General features: G+C 35.0%; 1 pseudogene; it reads right to left on the bottom strand.

The window, feature by feature from the left end:
* Nucleotides 1-10,430: 10,430 nt before the first annotated feature.
* Nucleotides 10,431-11,275, bottom strand: LOC116761508 (annotated as a pseudogene).
* Nucleotides 11,276-14,263: the final 2,988 nt, after the last annotated feature.

Here is a 14,263-nt window from a genome sequence, read left to right as displayed (position 1 = left end):
CAATGCAGTGATGAGGCAACAACAAACTTTATAGCAGATGAAATGACTATTTTATGGACATGCAATGGAAGAAAGTAATATTTAAGGGGGAAAGATAAAACAAGACAGAGAAAGCGACAGTATTAAAAGAATGGAATCAAGCACAAAGACAATTTCTGTGGCTGAAAAACTTGACAAGCAATTCAGGAAATATCTGGAAAGTCCCATCCCTGGAAGCATTGCTCTATAGCTGTGTTCTCCTCTCTTGCTGCTGTGGTCATCAGTTTTAGAAAACAGTTCTTTGTGAATATTTTTATGTTCCCTACCAACTAGTTCCCGCCCCACTGGGTGACATTCTAAACTGGCCTCTGTACAAGGAGGGCAAGGAGATACCGAAGAAAGAGGCAGACCACTCCAAATTGGTAGGTGGCAATTTAATGAGCAAGGGGAACTTACATACTTGTCTTGAGCAGCTTCAGGATGAGTAGATCTCCACACCCATCTGTCAGAATCTTAAATGCTCATACAGAGGCCTTAACAGGGTTTGGTCATTTATTATACTGTCCTAATTAGGGACCTAATTTAACTTAAAAGTTTTTGCACAGCAAAGGAAACAATAAACAAAATGAAAAGACAACCTAAGAAGGGGAGAAAATATTTGCAAATGATGCTACCAACAAGGGATTAATTTCCAAAAATATTAACAGCCCATATAGCTCAATATCAAAAAAACAAACAACCCAATCAAAAAATGGACAGAAGACCTAAATAGACATTTCTCCAAGAATACATACAGATGGACAAAAGGCACATGAAAAGATGCTCAACATCAATAATTATTACATAAATACAAATCAAAACTACAATGAGGTATCACCTCACACCAGTCAAATGGCCATCATCAAAAAGTCTACAAATAATAAATGCTGGAGAGGCTGTGGAGAAAAGGGAACCCTCCTACACTGTTGGTGGGAATGTAAATTGGTTCAGTCACTATGGAAAACAATATGGAAGTTCCTTAAAAAACTAGAAATAGAATTATCATATGAACCAGCAATCCCACTCCTGGTCTTATATCCTGAAAAGATGAAAACTCTAATTTGAAAAGATACATCACCCCAATGTTCATAGCAGCACTATTTACAATAGCCAAGATGTGAAAGCCACCTAAATATCCATCAACAAAGGAATGGATAAAGAAGGTGTGGTACATATATAGAATGTAGTAGAATATTACTCAGCCATAAAAAAGAATGAAATAATACCATTTGCAGCAATATGGATGAACCTAGAGATTATCATATGAAGTGAAGTAAGTCATACAGAGAAAGACAAATATAGCAATCATATGTGGAGTCTAAAAAAAATGATACAAATGAACTTACTGACAAAACAGAAACAGACTCACAGACATAGAAAACAAACTAATGGTTACCAAAGGGGAAAGGGGGGGAAATAAATTAGGAGTTTGGGATTAACATATACATACTTTATACATAAAATATATAAATGACAAGGACCTACTGTATAGCACAGGGAACTACATTCAATATCTTTTAATAACCTATAATGGAAAAGAATCTGAAAAATAATATATATATATATATATGAATCATCTTGCTGTACACCTGAAACTTACAGAACATACTAAATCAACTATACTTCAATTTGTAGAAAAAGTTCATATAGAGGCCCTAACGGGGTTTGGTCATGTAGTACATGGGCTAGATGATCCCGATGCCTTACTCTCTCAAGGCTGTGTCCTTGAAACAGTCCCTAGTGTGGGAATGGTGGGAAGAAGGTACATTCCAAGATAGTGGATAGGGTGAGGAGCCTCCTATTGCCTGGGTCCAACTAGTGGGTCAACTGCCAGTCACAGCATTTCGGTGACCTCCTCCACTCTTAGACCTGAAGTTTATGTTACAGTATGATCTAGTAGCTTAAGGTAACCTCCGAAACCACCTTATGTCTCATTTCTATGACTGAGGTAACACCAATCACTTTGCCTTGTGTGTGCTTCACCCATTTTCATCCAATCAACTCCCACTCAGCCTCTAGGATTCAGGCCGCCTGTCCCTCCAGAGGTCTTCTGAGGCCAGATTTCAGTGTTCTTCTTTCTGACTCCAGAACATAATATTATTTTACTAATTACACAAATTTTACTGTATACATTTGTATACATACAAGTAATTTTACTATATGCATTTTTTAAAGTTGCTCTTGCTTATTGAACTCCACTTCCCTACAAAACCTCCTTGTTGAATTTACAGTACTTAGCACATTTCCTAGAACAAGGTAGCATTCCATAAGTATTTGTGAATTCACCATTTAAACTAAATAGCCTATTACGAGCAATTTTATGAATGAATACACTTACTAAAATTCAAACTCAAATGACTGAATGTAGTTACATTACATTTTTTCTCTTTTCATTTTATAACAGGCAAGCAAATACACCTAATCACCGTGGAGATCTCTAGTTAGATTGTGACTTCATTTCAGAGAACTGCAGTCATCACTTGAATGTGTTCAGTACACCTCTAAAAGACATATACTTGCTATTAAGTTAGAAGCATTTGATCTCAGAAAATGCAAAGACTACTGTGAAAGTCATTTGTAAGAACTGTTCAAACTGCCCAAAACATATTTCAAGTATATTTGCTTTCATAAGACCTGTCAAACTCTACATGGATTATATTTTACTTATTACAAGTATTTCTCATAGTAGAAATATGATTGTAAAGATTTCATTGTAATTATTTTAATTTTATCTTATACACATAATGTTCTGAAGTGTCTATGTACTTATATGTTATAGTAATAAAGCACACAATGTGATACGTACTACATATACATCTCAGGAAAAGCTATGCTTCTGAAGTAGGCCAATTATTCTATTCCCTGTGACTGAATATGACTCTGAAAACATTCTATGATTAGTTATCCATTTCTTATTATGTGAAAATAGAAGACTAAACTTGGATCTAAGATGGAAAATACAACCCATAGGCTGAAATTTTATTATAACAAATATAAGATGCCTTAGTTTAATCGGTAATATGCCAACAAGTGTTTTCAGATAAATAACTAGGTACAAGTACTGGGGTATAAAAGTGAGTTAGATACAAAGGTGAAAATGAGAAGAAGTTCACGATTTGTGGAAAAGGTAAAGCTGAAAATGACTACAATACTATATGATTTATACTACCATTAAATTAAATGAGGGGTGATACTTGCTGTAGAATGGATGAGCTAGAAAATTCTATTTTGCCTGAAATTCACTATGGGCAAGACCTGCTAAAGTCATATTCATCTCCAGATAAAGTCATATTTATTCAAGTCATACCTTCTCTCCAAAATCAAATCCTTTTTGGCTGTATTAAGCGTTCCTATTTTTTCTAGGTTGAATTAAGTCTTCTTAATTTTTCCTAAGCTTTTCAAGTATCAGTTAGACCATGGTATAGTAATTTTGTAATAGATTTTAGTTACAAGCCTGTCTCTTTCATCAGATAAAAGATTGGCTGGGTAATATCAGAGTATTATATATTGTGCATGCTCTGTTTCCATTACTCAGCACAGTATTAGGGTTTTTTCACAATGTTCTCAGAATAATTTCAAATCTTTAGGATTGAGAAATTAATAAACATTCCTAGACTCCTAAAATTTTCTTACAATTTTTGTCACAAATTATAAATTACTGCAAAATCCGCAACACAGCATTGACTCTTGATTGTCTGAAGAACAAATTATATTCAGCGTTGAAACATAAGTTTTAAAAAAAATCCTACAACTAGCCAGAAATCATCTATGATGAACACTTTATAAAGATTTCCATTGAGTTTTTCACAGAAAAACTACCAAATCTCCTAGGATGTGATTAGACAAAAGTAGAAATACCACTTCCAAAACTAAACTAGTTTATACAATTAAGTTCTAAGAAAAAGTAGAAGAAATTGTTATCCTGAAAAATATTTTTCTTATTATTATGTTTCATCACATATAAATTTTTTCTTTTTTGGAAATTATTTTTTAAGGAATAAATGTAGGTGTCTTTTTTCTAAAATATCACATCTAATTTATTTCAATTTTTTTCTTTTTATATCTATCCAAATTTTATCCTAAATTACTAAGACATTGTGAGAGTCAGATTTTTTTATCTAAATATTAATATGTTTTTGTTGTTAATGAATTCTCATTTCCATTCTTATAATTTTAATAATCTTCTCAAGATCATAATGCAAAACTATTCATTTTAACTTACTCAGCCTATGTATTTATTGACATTTTACTTTCATACTGAATCCTTTATTTCTATTTATCCTATATTTGCATATATAATGCTTAAATTATATATCAAAACTTTTATTTATACCTATACCTTTGAAGCATAATGCATGTGGATGAACAAGTCAGATTAAAGAAAGCACTGTAAATGTACTGTCTTGATCATGTAAGAGTTAACAATTTCATATTGTTATATGTTATTTATGATATGTACTTATTTACAGGGCATCAAAAATAAGCTTGACTATTCTCTAAAAACACAGTGGAAGGTAATAAAGCATTTTCCACTAGATTCTGATTTTATCAGAATGTAAGCTATTTTAGAAAAAGGTCCTGATTAAAGCTCTTATATTAGATTGTTCAAGTATTCTTGCAAAAACTGTAATGCTGGTTTGTCACGGAGATTCTTATCTTTCAAGAGCCAAGAATGTTGATAATTGAATTCTTACTTAGGACCAAAAGCAAAAACTGGAAAACAAACTATGCGAGAAAAATTCTCTAACTATACATGGTATAAACAACCCTGAGGGATGGAAATTATTCTCTCTATATTCTAGTTGAATTATAAATAAAATTGTGTATCACAATATTTACAGTATCTTCAGCCAGATTCATTGCTTTTTTGTTTACACTACCTGAGCATTCTGTGTATGCTCTGTATATTTATGACAGAACCCAATTTATGTGTTTAGTTCCTCAGCTGTGTTTTTGCATCATAATTACAAATAAGGTTTAATATTTAGCAAATTTGCTTAATAAATGTAAAAACAAACCAAAAAACCCCTAAAGCTATACAACTGTATAGAAATTAAATTTCTGAATGTTAGCATTTGGTTTGAAAATTTCTTAAAGAAAGCATTAAAGAAATTTATAATTTACCAAATTATTTGATACATATGTTCTTATTTAGCGAAAGTTTCATATTGGTAACAGAAACATGTAGAAATGATCAATAATCATTTATGCTACAGCTCCATTTTGTCGGTTCATATTATTTCATACACTGTTGTGTTGCTAATGAGTGTGAAGGCAAGAGTTAAATGATTTAATTAAACTGAATTTTAAACTCCTACTTCTGTTTAATGCAACATCCACCTATTTCAACCTAGAAAAAAATTTGTTCTATGATAAGAGTTGTCCTTTATGTATGGACATAACATCACCATTGTAATTCTTGGTCAATACGTCTTGACACTGATCTAAGACTTAGACTTCATTCCCTACACCGTTCAAATACTCCTCAGGTTTCTATTTAGAGTTCAATAAAGTGACTGAGGTAACAGAAATCACTTGCTCAGGTTGAAGATTTCAAATTTTCTACTTGGAAAATCTTTGCGCACATCTTAATGTACTGTTGGAGGAAATTAATGTTCTCAATGCCTGCTAATTTATATATAAATTATCTAGTTTGGAAACTATCCTTTATGTAATGGTCTATCTCCACACCCCCTGTCAATATTCTCCAGTTTCAGTGCACTTGGTTTACTCATCATGTCACCTCTCGTCAACTCCTTGTTACATTTTCATTCTCGTATACTCTTATCCAAAGCCCAATTTGCCAATAAGATCTACTTTCTTTAAAAGGGAGAAAAAACTATTTTTATATCCTTATATATTCAAAATGGGTTTCAAATACAACATTGTTATGAAAGAATGCATACAATTTGAATTTTCATTTTATTTGTCTGCAAGGTCAGCTTCTATTGACGACTCCTGCCTTTCCCTAGAGCTCTGGCTCTCTTCCCTAGTCCCATGGCACCAGATGCCTCTGGTGTTCTTCTTAACTCTGAGATAGTCTTTCTTGGTATCCCCTATTCTTCAATCCAAGCCAAGAACTGTTTCTATTCTAATTGTTACGATTTCAAGCCATTATTATGCCAGTCCTGAATTACTACAATTCTTTCATGACTATTCTATTACCAATTGCTTCCACTGATTAATCAACCACAAACTTTTATCATGCATCACAGATTTTTGTACCTATCATCATAATGAACTTATTCTCCCAAAAACTGTTAATGTTGTAATGTTACTAGTAACTAACCATTCTATCTATATTTCATTGTTATTATGCAGAGAGCAGAATAAATGTACATCTTCCCCAAACCAATTTCAACACGCGTTGAGGTAGTACACATATTGGGTTATATTTCCTTCTAGGCTCTTAAACATAAAGAGATTAAGTCACTAATTAATTAATGAATTAATTCAATATATAGTTATTGAAATCCTGCTATGGGATAAGAACTTACATAAGAGCTGAGGCTAGAGAAGTGGGTAAATGTAATCCCCATTAAAACTGGATTACAGTTAGAATATATGGATATAGGTCAAATAATTGAAGAAAAATACATCTGATAAAGAGGGAAGAGCAGGATGCATTGGGGGCATAAAAAAAGGAGACAAACTAGTTTAGAAGATGGGAGGAAAGCAGAACATCATGAAGCTGAGGAAATTAGTGAAGAGTGAAGACAACTATTTAAAGGAGCAAGATCTGAAGCTTAGAAACCTGAATGAAAGACTGGATAAGATGCAACTACTGGTGGATGGAATAAGAGAAAAGCATAATTGTGAGGGGGAGCATTAAAGCAAAGTCTTTCATTTGGGACAGGTTGCGTTTTGAGATGCTGGTGAAATACCCAATTGGTTAGTTCTAAGAAAGAGTCAACTATAAGGACATGAGGCTCAAAAATTAGATGTCGACTACAGAAATAGATGTGTGAGACTTCAATATAAGAAGACAATAGGCTACACGGGAGTAAATGCCATTGTCTGTGGAAGGTTTAAAGAGTGAAAGTTCTAAGGCCTTGATTGTAGCATTGATGTTCCCTCAACATTAACCAAAAAGCAAAGGAGAAGAAGCCTATAAAAGAATGTGATACGCAGCCAGAGACAGATGGAAAGCCAGGTGAATAAAACTTCCCAGGACCAAAGGAAAGACATGTTTAGAGAAGGAGGTCAATGGGTCTAATACTTTGGGGGTCAAATGTGTATGAAATAAAAATTGTCCACTGGATCCCTCGGCATAGATTTAATGAAACCTGTTTTGTTTAAATAAAGAGAATAAAAGCCAGAAAGTTATAAGTTGATTACAGATGGTTGAGGAAGGGGGGAAAAAAGTAAATGTGAACATTTTTTGAAGACATGTGGCTGTTAAACTGAGAATGGGAGAGACTGGAGCCTGTGGGGATGCTAAGGAAAGTGCCAATAAAGGGAAACATGTGGAACACATAATTGGGAAAAAAGGTAACTGAAATTCTTAGGTCACTCAAAGGACAGACTGGAATGAGTGTTACACTAGAATCAGGAGAAGAGAATCTTATTCCACCACAACCAATAAGAACTAGGAAAGAATAATCACTGTAGGTTTGCATATTTAATGGCAGAAAATGGAAAACAAACCAACAAAAGAAACTTTTCATATTTTTAGAATTTTCTATGGAAATATGGCAGCTTAATTATTGGCCATAGTTTTGGAAAAGAATGCAATTAAGGTGGAAGGATTTGAGAATTTGAGAGGAGAAAGCAGGAGATAGTTGATAAGTTTAATAAGACTGTTGGAATGTGTGGAGATTATAGGTAATACTGCAGCGTAAATTCATAGAAGTTGCGAAAATTTCTTCACTAGCACTGAATAGGTCAATGATGAAGGTAGTTTTAGTCATGGTTTTGTTTTGCTAGTTCTTTACAATAATAAGCAGTGGGTAAATTGAGATTACTGTTTAGGTGAACTAATGATTGCTGTGTTGTACTGTAAATTCTAAACTGGTTATTTTCTTTTATTCCTCTAAATTCTAAAGCAATACTTTTTCATCAGGGCTAATTACTCATGACCTTGCATTTTTAATTTTTTGGTTGAAAGCTATTTTACACAGGGTAAACATGTACATATATTGATTTCCACTGTGATGAGTTTCAACATATTCATTCACCTGTGTAAACCATACTGCTATCAAAATATAGAAAATTCCTATTGGCCTCGAAAGGCCCTTCATGGAACTTCTCTTTTCATCTCCTCCACCGGAGACTTCTACTGTGTGCATTTCTATCAAAATAGATTGGTTTGGTGGTGCTCCAATGTTTCATAAAAATGGAATCTTACAGAATGTACTCATTTGTATTTGCTTCTTTCACTCCTTATGATGACCAGGATATTCATCCACATCACTTAATTGATCAGTAGTTTGTTTATATTCCTAAGTGGTACTACACTGTAGGATTATACCACAATTTGTTTATCCATTCTTCATTAGTTGACATTAGGGTAATTTCCAATTACTGGCTATTACATGTAAAAATGCTGCAAATATACTTGTGCCTGCCTTTGGATTTCTCTTTTCATTTTTCTTGTGTAAATACTTAGGAGTGGAACTGCTAGGTCATAAAATTATTACAGTTTAATTAAAGAAGGTGCCGCCAAAGATTTTTTTCCAAAGTGATTGCACTATTTTAAGCCTCTGTTAGCAATGTATGGAGAGTTCCTGTTGTTCCACATTCTTATCAAACTCATTTGTTGTCACTGTTTTTACCATTTTATTGGGGTTTTTGTCTTTCTTCTATTTTTGATTTACAGGATGTCTGAATATCTTCATTTATTTTGCAAAGAAGTTCTTGTGTGTATATACATATAATATATACTAATATACATATAATAATTTATTTTGGAAAGAAATATTTGTGTATATATATATATACACACATATAATAATAGTAGCAGTAGTAATAATCACGATTATTATTATTATACTTCTAAGGCTTCCATAACAAAATACCACAGACAGCGTGGCTTAAACAACAGAAATTTGTCTCTCAAAATTCTGGAGGCTAGAAGTCCAAGTTCAAGGGGTCATCAGTTTTGGCTTCTCCTTAGACCACCCTCCTTGCCCCCACCTTATTGCTATGTTCTCACGTCGACTTTTCTCTAAGTACACACATCCCTCTCTCTCTCTCTCTCTTCTTATAAACATCCCAGTCATATTGAATTAGGGCCTCACCCTTATATCCTTCTTTAACCTTTATTAACTCTTTAAAACCCCATCTCCAAATATAGTCAAATTGGGGGGTTACAGCTTCAACATATAAATTATGGAAAGACAATCCAATATATGCATAATGGCCTGATTGTGTGTGTGTACACACACACACACACACACACACACACACACACACACACAAATAATATATGTGCATGTGTGTATATATATATTATATGTATATATATATGATATTTCCCCATCTTGGTCTGTCAGTTCATTTTGTTAAAAGTATCTTTCGACAGAAGATTTTAATTTTGAAGGAATCCAATTTGTGCTTTTTAAAAAATTGTATATTTTCTGGGTCCAATTAAAGAAATATTTGTCCACCTGGGACTTCCCTGGTGGTGCAGTGGTTAAGATTCCACCTGCCAATGCAGGGGAAATGGGTTCGATCCCTGGTCCGGGAAGATCCCACATGCCACGGAGCAACTAAGCCCGTGCGCCACAACTACTGAGCCTGTGCTCTAGAGCCTGTGAGCCACAAGTACTGAGCCTGTGTGCTGCAACTACTGAAGTCTGCGTGCCTAGAACCCGTGCTCCACAACAAGAGAAGCCACTGCAATGAGAAGCCTGCACAGCGCAATGAAGAGTAGACCCCGCTCGCTGCAACTAGAGAGAAAAGCCCGCGTGCAGGAAGACCCAACACAGCCCCCAAAAAACATACAATTGCTCAAAAAAAGAAAAATACTTTGTCCACTCAAAATCTGAGAAAATATTCTCCCATGTTTTCTTCTAGGAACTTTCTATTTGTGTTTATATTTATCTCACTGATTCATCTCAAGTTAATTTTTGATGTATGGAGTGAGATAAGTGACAAATTTCAACTTTTTAATATGTTTATAAGTTGTTCCAGCCATTTGTTTCAAAGACTTTCCATTTTCCTTTAGTTTACTTTGAGGAGATTTAAAAAATATTATTGACAATTTACGTGTCTGTTCATATAAATATCTTCTGTACTTTTCTATCCTCATGTTCATACCACACTCTTTTGGTTAATGTGAAAATAGAGTAACTCACAATCAATTAGTGTATGTCTTCTAAATTGACTCTTCTTTTTAATGATCATTTGACTATCCAATACTTTTTAAATGTAAGACATATTTTATTATTTATTTTAAAATTAATTTTATTTTAGTATAATTTTAACACATACCATTTAGAAAACACCAAGGAAAATTTATGTACAAAAGTTGATGCTATTGCATTTGGATAAAGTTGACGAGTTCCTGCTACTCACTTAGCCCAGGAAATACCACCAAGGAAACCTAATATATTGGAACAGATGTTGTGGAGTTTGGCCCCCAGTTTGATAGCTCTCAGAGTTAACCTGAAGTTGTCAATGATTAGAACTAGATGGGAAATTTCATTGGTTCCCCTGAAACTGTTTAGACTCCTTACACATATTCTATCTATTTTTTAAGCAGACTGTCATTTCCTAGGTCCAAATATTCTGGAATAGTCTGCAGTGCTAATCTTGCAAACAAAATATCAATCCCTAAGCTATCAAAACAGTTTGATAACTGGCACAAATGCCTCAACAGCTCCTAAATCTTTCACTTCTTCCTGTAATTTCAATTTATAGAATGAGGTGAAAAAGTCACTTCAATCAATCTCTCTTGGTGCAACACACAACACATCAATATTGGCAACTTTTGTATATATTCTTAATCTGTAAGATCCAAGTGTAAAAATATTTTCCTCCAACATTTTCAATCACAGATTGTGGAAGATTCTTGCTTTCATGGTTTTCTTGTATTCACTCTTTTACCAGGTTACATTTTCCAAAGTTAAAGTCTTGCATTGTTGTTCCTGTTACTCTTCAAAAACCCCAGAGGGCTTTGGAATCACAATTAGTTTCTGTGTAAGTCTGAAGTCAGTCTCCTTTTGGGTCCACTAAACTGATAGCACAGAACGCTGTAGTGCTTCTGTAGTGGCTGTGTTTGTTCTGATTCCTGTGTTGTTACTGGAAATGACATCATCTCCAGTGCAGGCACCACCCAGTCACTTCCCCAGTACAACAGTTGTCACCGAGGACCTGGACACGATCCACTGAGCTAAAAAGGAGGGAGGGGGTTCTGCCTCTGCCCTGAGTCCAACTGCCTAAATATAAGATATATTTTAAATGCATCTTGTCAATTTCTGCAAAATGACTACCGGACTTTGGAGGTGAATATTTTGGGAAAAAGGACATCTTACAAATTTGAGTCTTCCTATTTATGAAGATTGATCCATCTTTTCATTTGTCTTTTTTTTTTTTCCTCTCAGTGGTTTTGGGAGGTTTTAAACATAGAGTTCCTACAACTTTTGATACATTTAAACCCAAGTATTCTATTTCCTGATCTTGTTTTAATGGGAAATGCTTTTTTATTATTATTCTAGAACAAGAAATTTTGTAGTTATATAAAAATAAAATAGATTGTATATTTACCTCATATGCAAAAATTTTAATACAATAATTTCTTAGTTTTTGTAGGGCTTTTTTTGTTTATAACTTAGAATTTTCTATAATCTTATCACTGCAAATAGAAATAGTTTTACTTTTACTTTCTAATTCTTGTAAAATTCTTTATTTTTTCATTATATAAGGTCTTCAGTCTTAAGAGGTAGGAACAGACATTCTACCTTGTTCTCAGTTTTAAGTTGAAAATATAGAGTCCCTGAAAATGAAAAGTTATCTTATGTGAGGCTTTCTTTTCTTAGTTGCTAATTATCTGATTGAGGGGTTCACGTCTATTCTAATTTTTACTTTTTAGCTTAAATGTGTGTTTAATTTTGTTAAAGATTTTTTATTCAAATATTTGAATACTATTCAAACATTTATTCAAATGTTTGAATATTACTCAAATATTCAAACATCTATTCTAATATATTAGGTTTCCTTGGTGGTATTTCCTGGGCTAAGTGAGTAGCAGGAACTCGTCAACTTTATCCAAATGCAATAGCATCAACTTTTGTACATAAATTTTCCTTGGTGTTTTCTAATAATCTAATTTACTTTTCTGTTTCTATATATTTTCATTTCCTAAACATTTCATATAAAAAAGTAATACAGAGCCTGCTGAGCTCCCAGGCTGATCTGCTGCCCTCCAAAGCCCCCTCCAGGTAGCATGGGTCCTTGGGGGCAGAACAGGAGAGGCAGGTAGGAGGGGCCCTCCAGGAGGAGTGGGTGAGGAGTGGAGGGCGAGTGCCCCGCCCACTCCAGCACAGGCAGCCTGCTGAGCTCCCAGGCTGGTGCCTTGCCCTCCAAGGGCCCTCCCAGCCCAGCCACATTGGTCCTGGGGGCATAGGAGTGAGGCTGGGGAGATCAGGAGAAGCAGGCAGGAGGGGCCTGCCCAGACATCAGGAGGAGCAGGAGAGAAGAAGAGGGCCTTTGCTCCACCCACCCAAGCACAGAAGACCTGCTGGGCTCCCAGGTGAGGTCTTCTGTCCTCTGAGACAAGGGATGGGGGCCACGCCTGGGACACTTCTGTCCCTTAAGCCTAAGCCCCACCTCCCAAAGGCCCCAGGGCTTTTCCCGATGTGTGGGTCCTGAGCATAGGCCCCACCCATGACCCAAATCTCACACTTGTTTAGGCCCCACCCTCCACAGCCAAGGACTTCCCTCCCTTTTTATTCTTCTTTTCCCTCTTCCTCTTTTTTACTATTGTGGTACTGATATACCTTCTAGTTGTTGACTCATCTACATTTTAATTTTTATATTCTTTCTAACATACCTGTTAGTTTCCTAGTCTAATTTTGTTTTTTACTTTGTTATTGTTCTTTTTTTTTGCCACCCCACGCAGCTTGTGGCATCGTGGTTCATGAGACCGGGTTCAGGCAGAAGCTCCTGCAGTGGGAGCTCCAAGTCTGAACCACTGGACTAACAGAGAACCTCAAAACCCAGGGAATATTCATCAGAATGAGTTCTCACAGAGGTCCTCATCTCAGCACCAAGACCCAGCTCTACCTAATAGCCTACAAACTCCAGTGTTGGGAGCCTCAGGCCAAACAACCAGTAAAACAGGAACACAATGCCACTCCTAAAAAAGAAAAAAAATGAGATGGCAAAAAAATATGTCACAGATGAAGCAGCAAGGTAAGCACCTAAAAGACCAAATAAATGAAGAGGAAATAGGCAATCTACCTGAAAAAGAATTCAGAGTAATGATACTAAACATGATCCTGAATCTCAGAAATAGAATGGAAGCATGGACTGACAAATAACAAGAAATGTTTAACAAAGATCTAGAAGTACTAAAGAACACACAAATCAGATGAAAAACACAATAACTGAAATGAAAAATACACTAGAAAGAATCAATAACAAAATAAATGAGGCAGAAGAACGAATAAGTGAGTTGGAAGATGAACTGGTGGAAATAACTGCCAAGGAGCACAATAAACATAAAAGAATGAAAAGAATTGAAGACAATCTCAGAGACCTCTGGGACAACACTAAACACAACAACATTCAAATTATAGGGTTCCCAGAAGAAGAACAGAAAAAGGGATGGTCTGAGAAAATATTTGAAGAGATTATAGTTGAAAACTTCCCCATGATGGGAAAGAAAATAGTCACCCAGGTCCAGGAAGCACAGAGAGTCCCATACAGGATAAACCTAAGGAGGAACACACCGAGACACACAGTAATCAAATTAGCAAAAATTAAAGACAAAGAAAAATTACTGAAAGCAGCAAGGGAAAAACGACAAATAACATACAAGGGAACTCCCATTAAGGTTAAGAGCTGATTTCTCAGCAGAAACTCTACAAACCAGAAGAGAGTGGCATGATATACTCAAAGTGATGAAAGGGAAAAACTTACAACCAAGATCACTCTACCCAGCAAGGATCTCATTCAGATTCGATGGAGAAATCAAAAGCTTTACAGACAAGCAAAAGCTAAGAGAATTCAGCACCACCAAAACCAGCTCTAAAACAGATGCTAAAGGAACTTCTCTAAGTGGGAAACACAGGAGAAGAAA

Source organism: Phocoena sinus, chromosome 1, assembly GCF_008692025.1.
Source record: "Phocoena sinus isolate mPhoSin1 chromosome 1, mPhoSin1.pri, whole genome shotgun sequence".
NCBI classification, from domain to species: Eukaryota; Metazoa; Chordata; class Mammalia; order Artiodactyla; family Phocoenidae; genus Phocoena; species Phocoena sinus.
The sequence above is the reverse complement of the archived record's forward strand: the minus strand, read 5'-3'. Positions and strand labels throughout refer to the sequence as shown.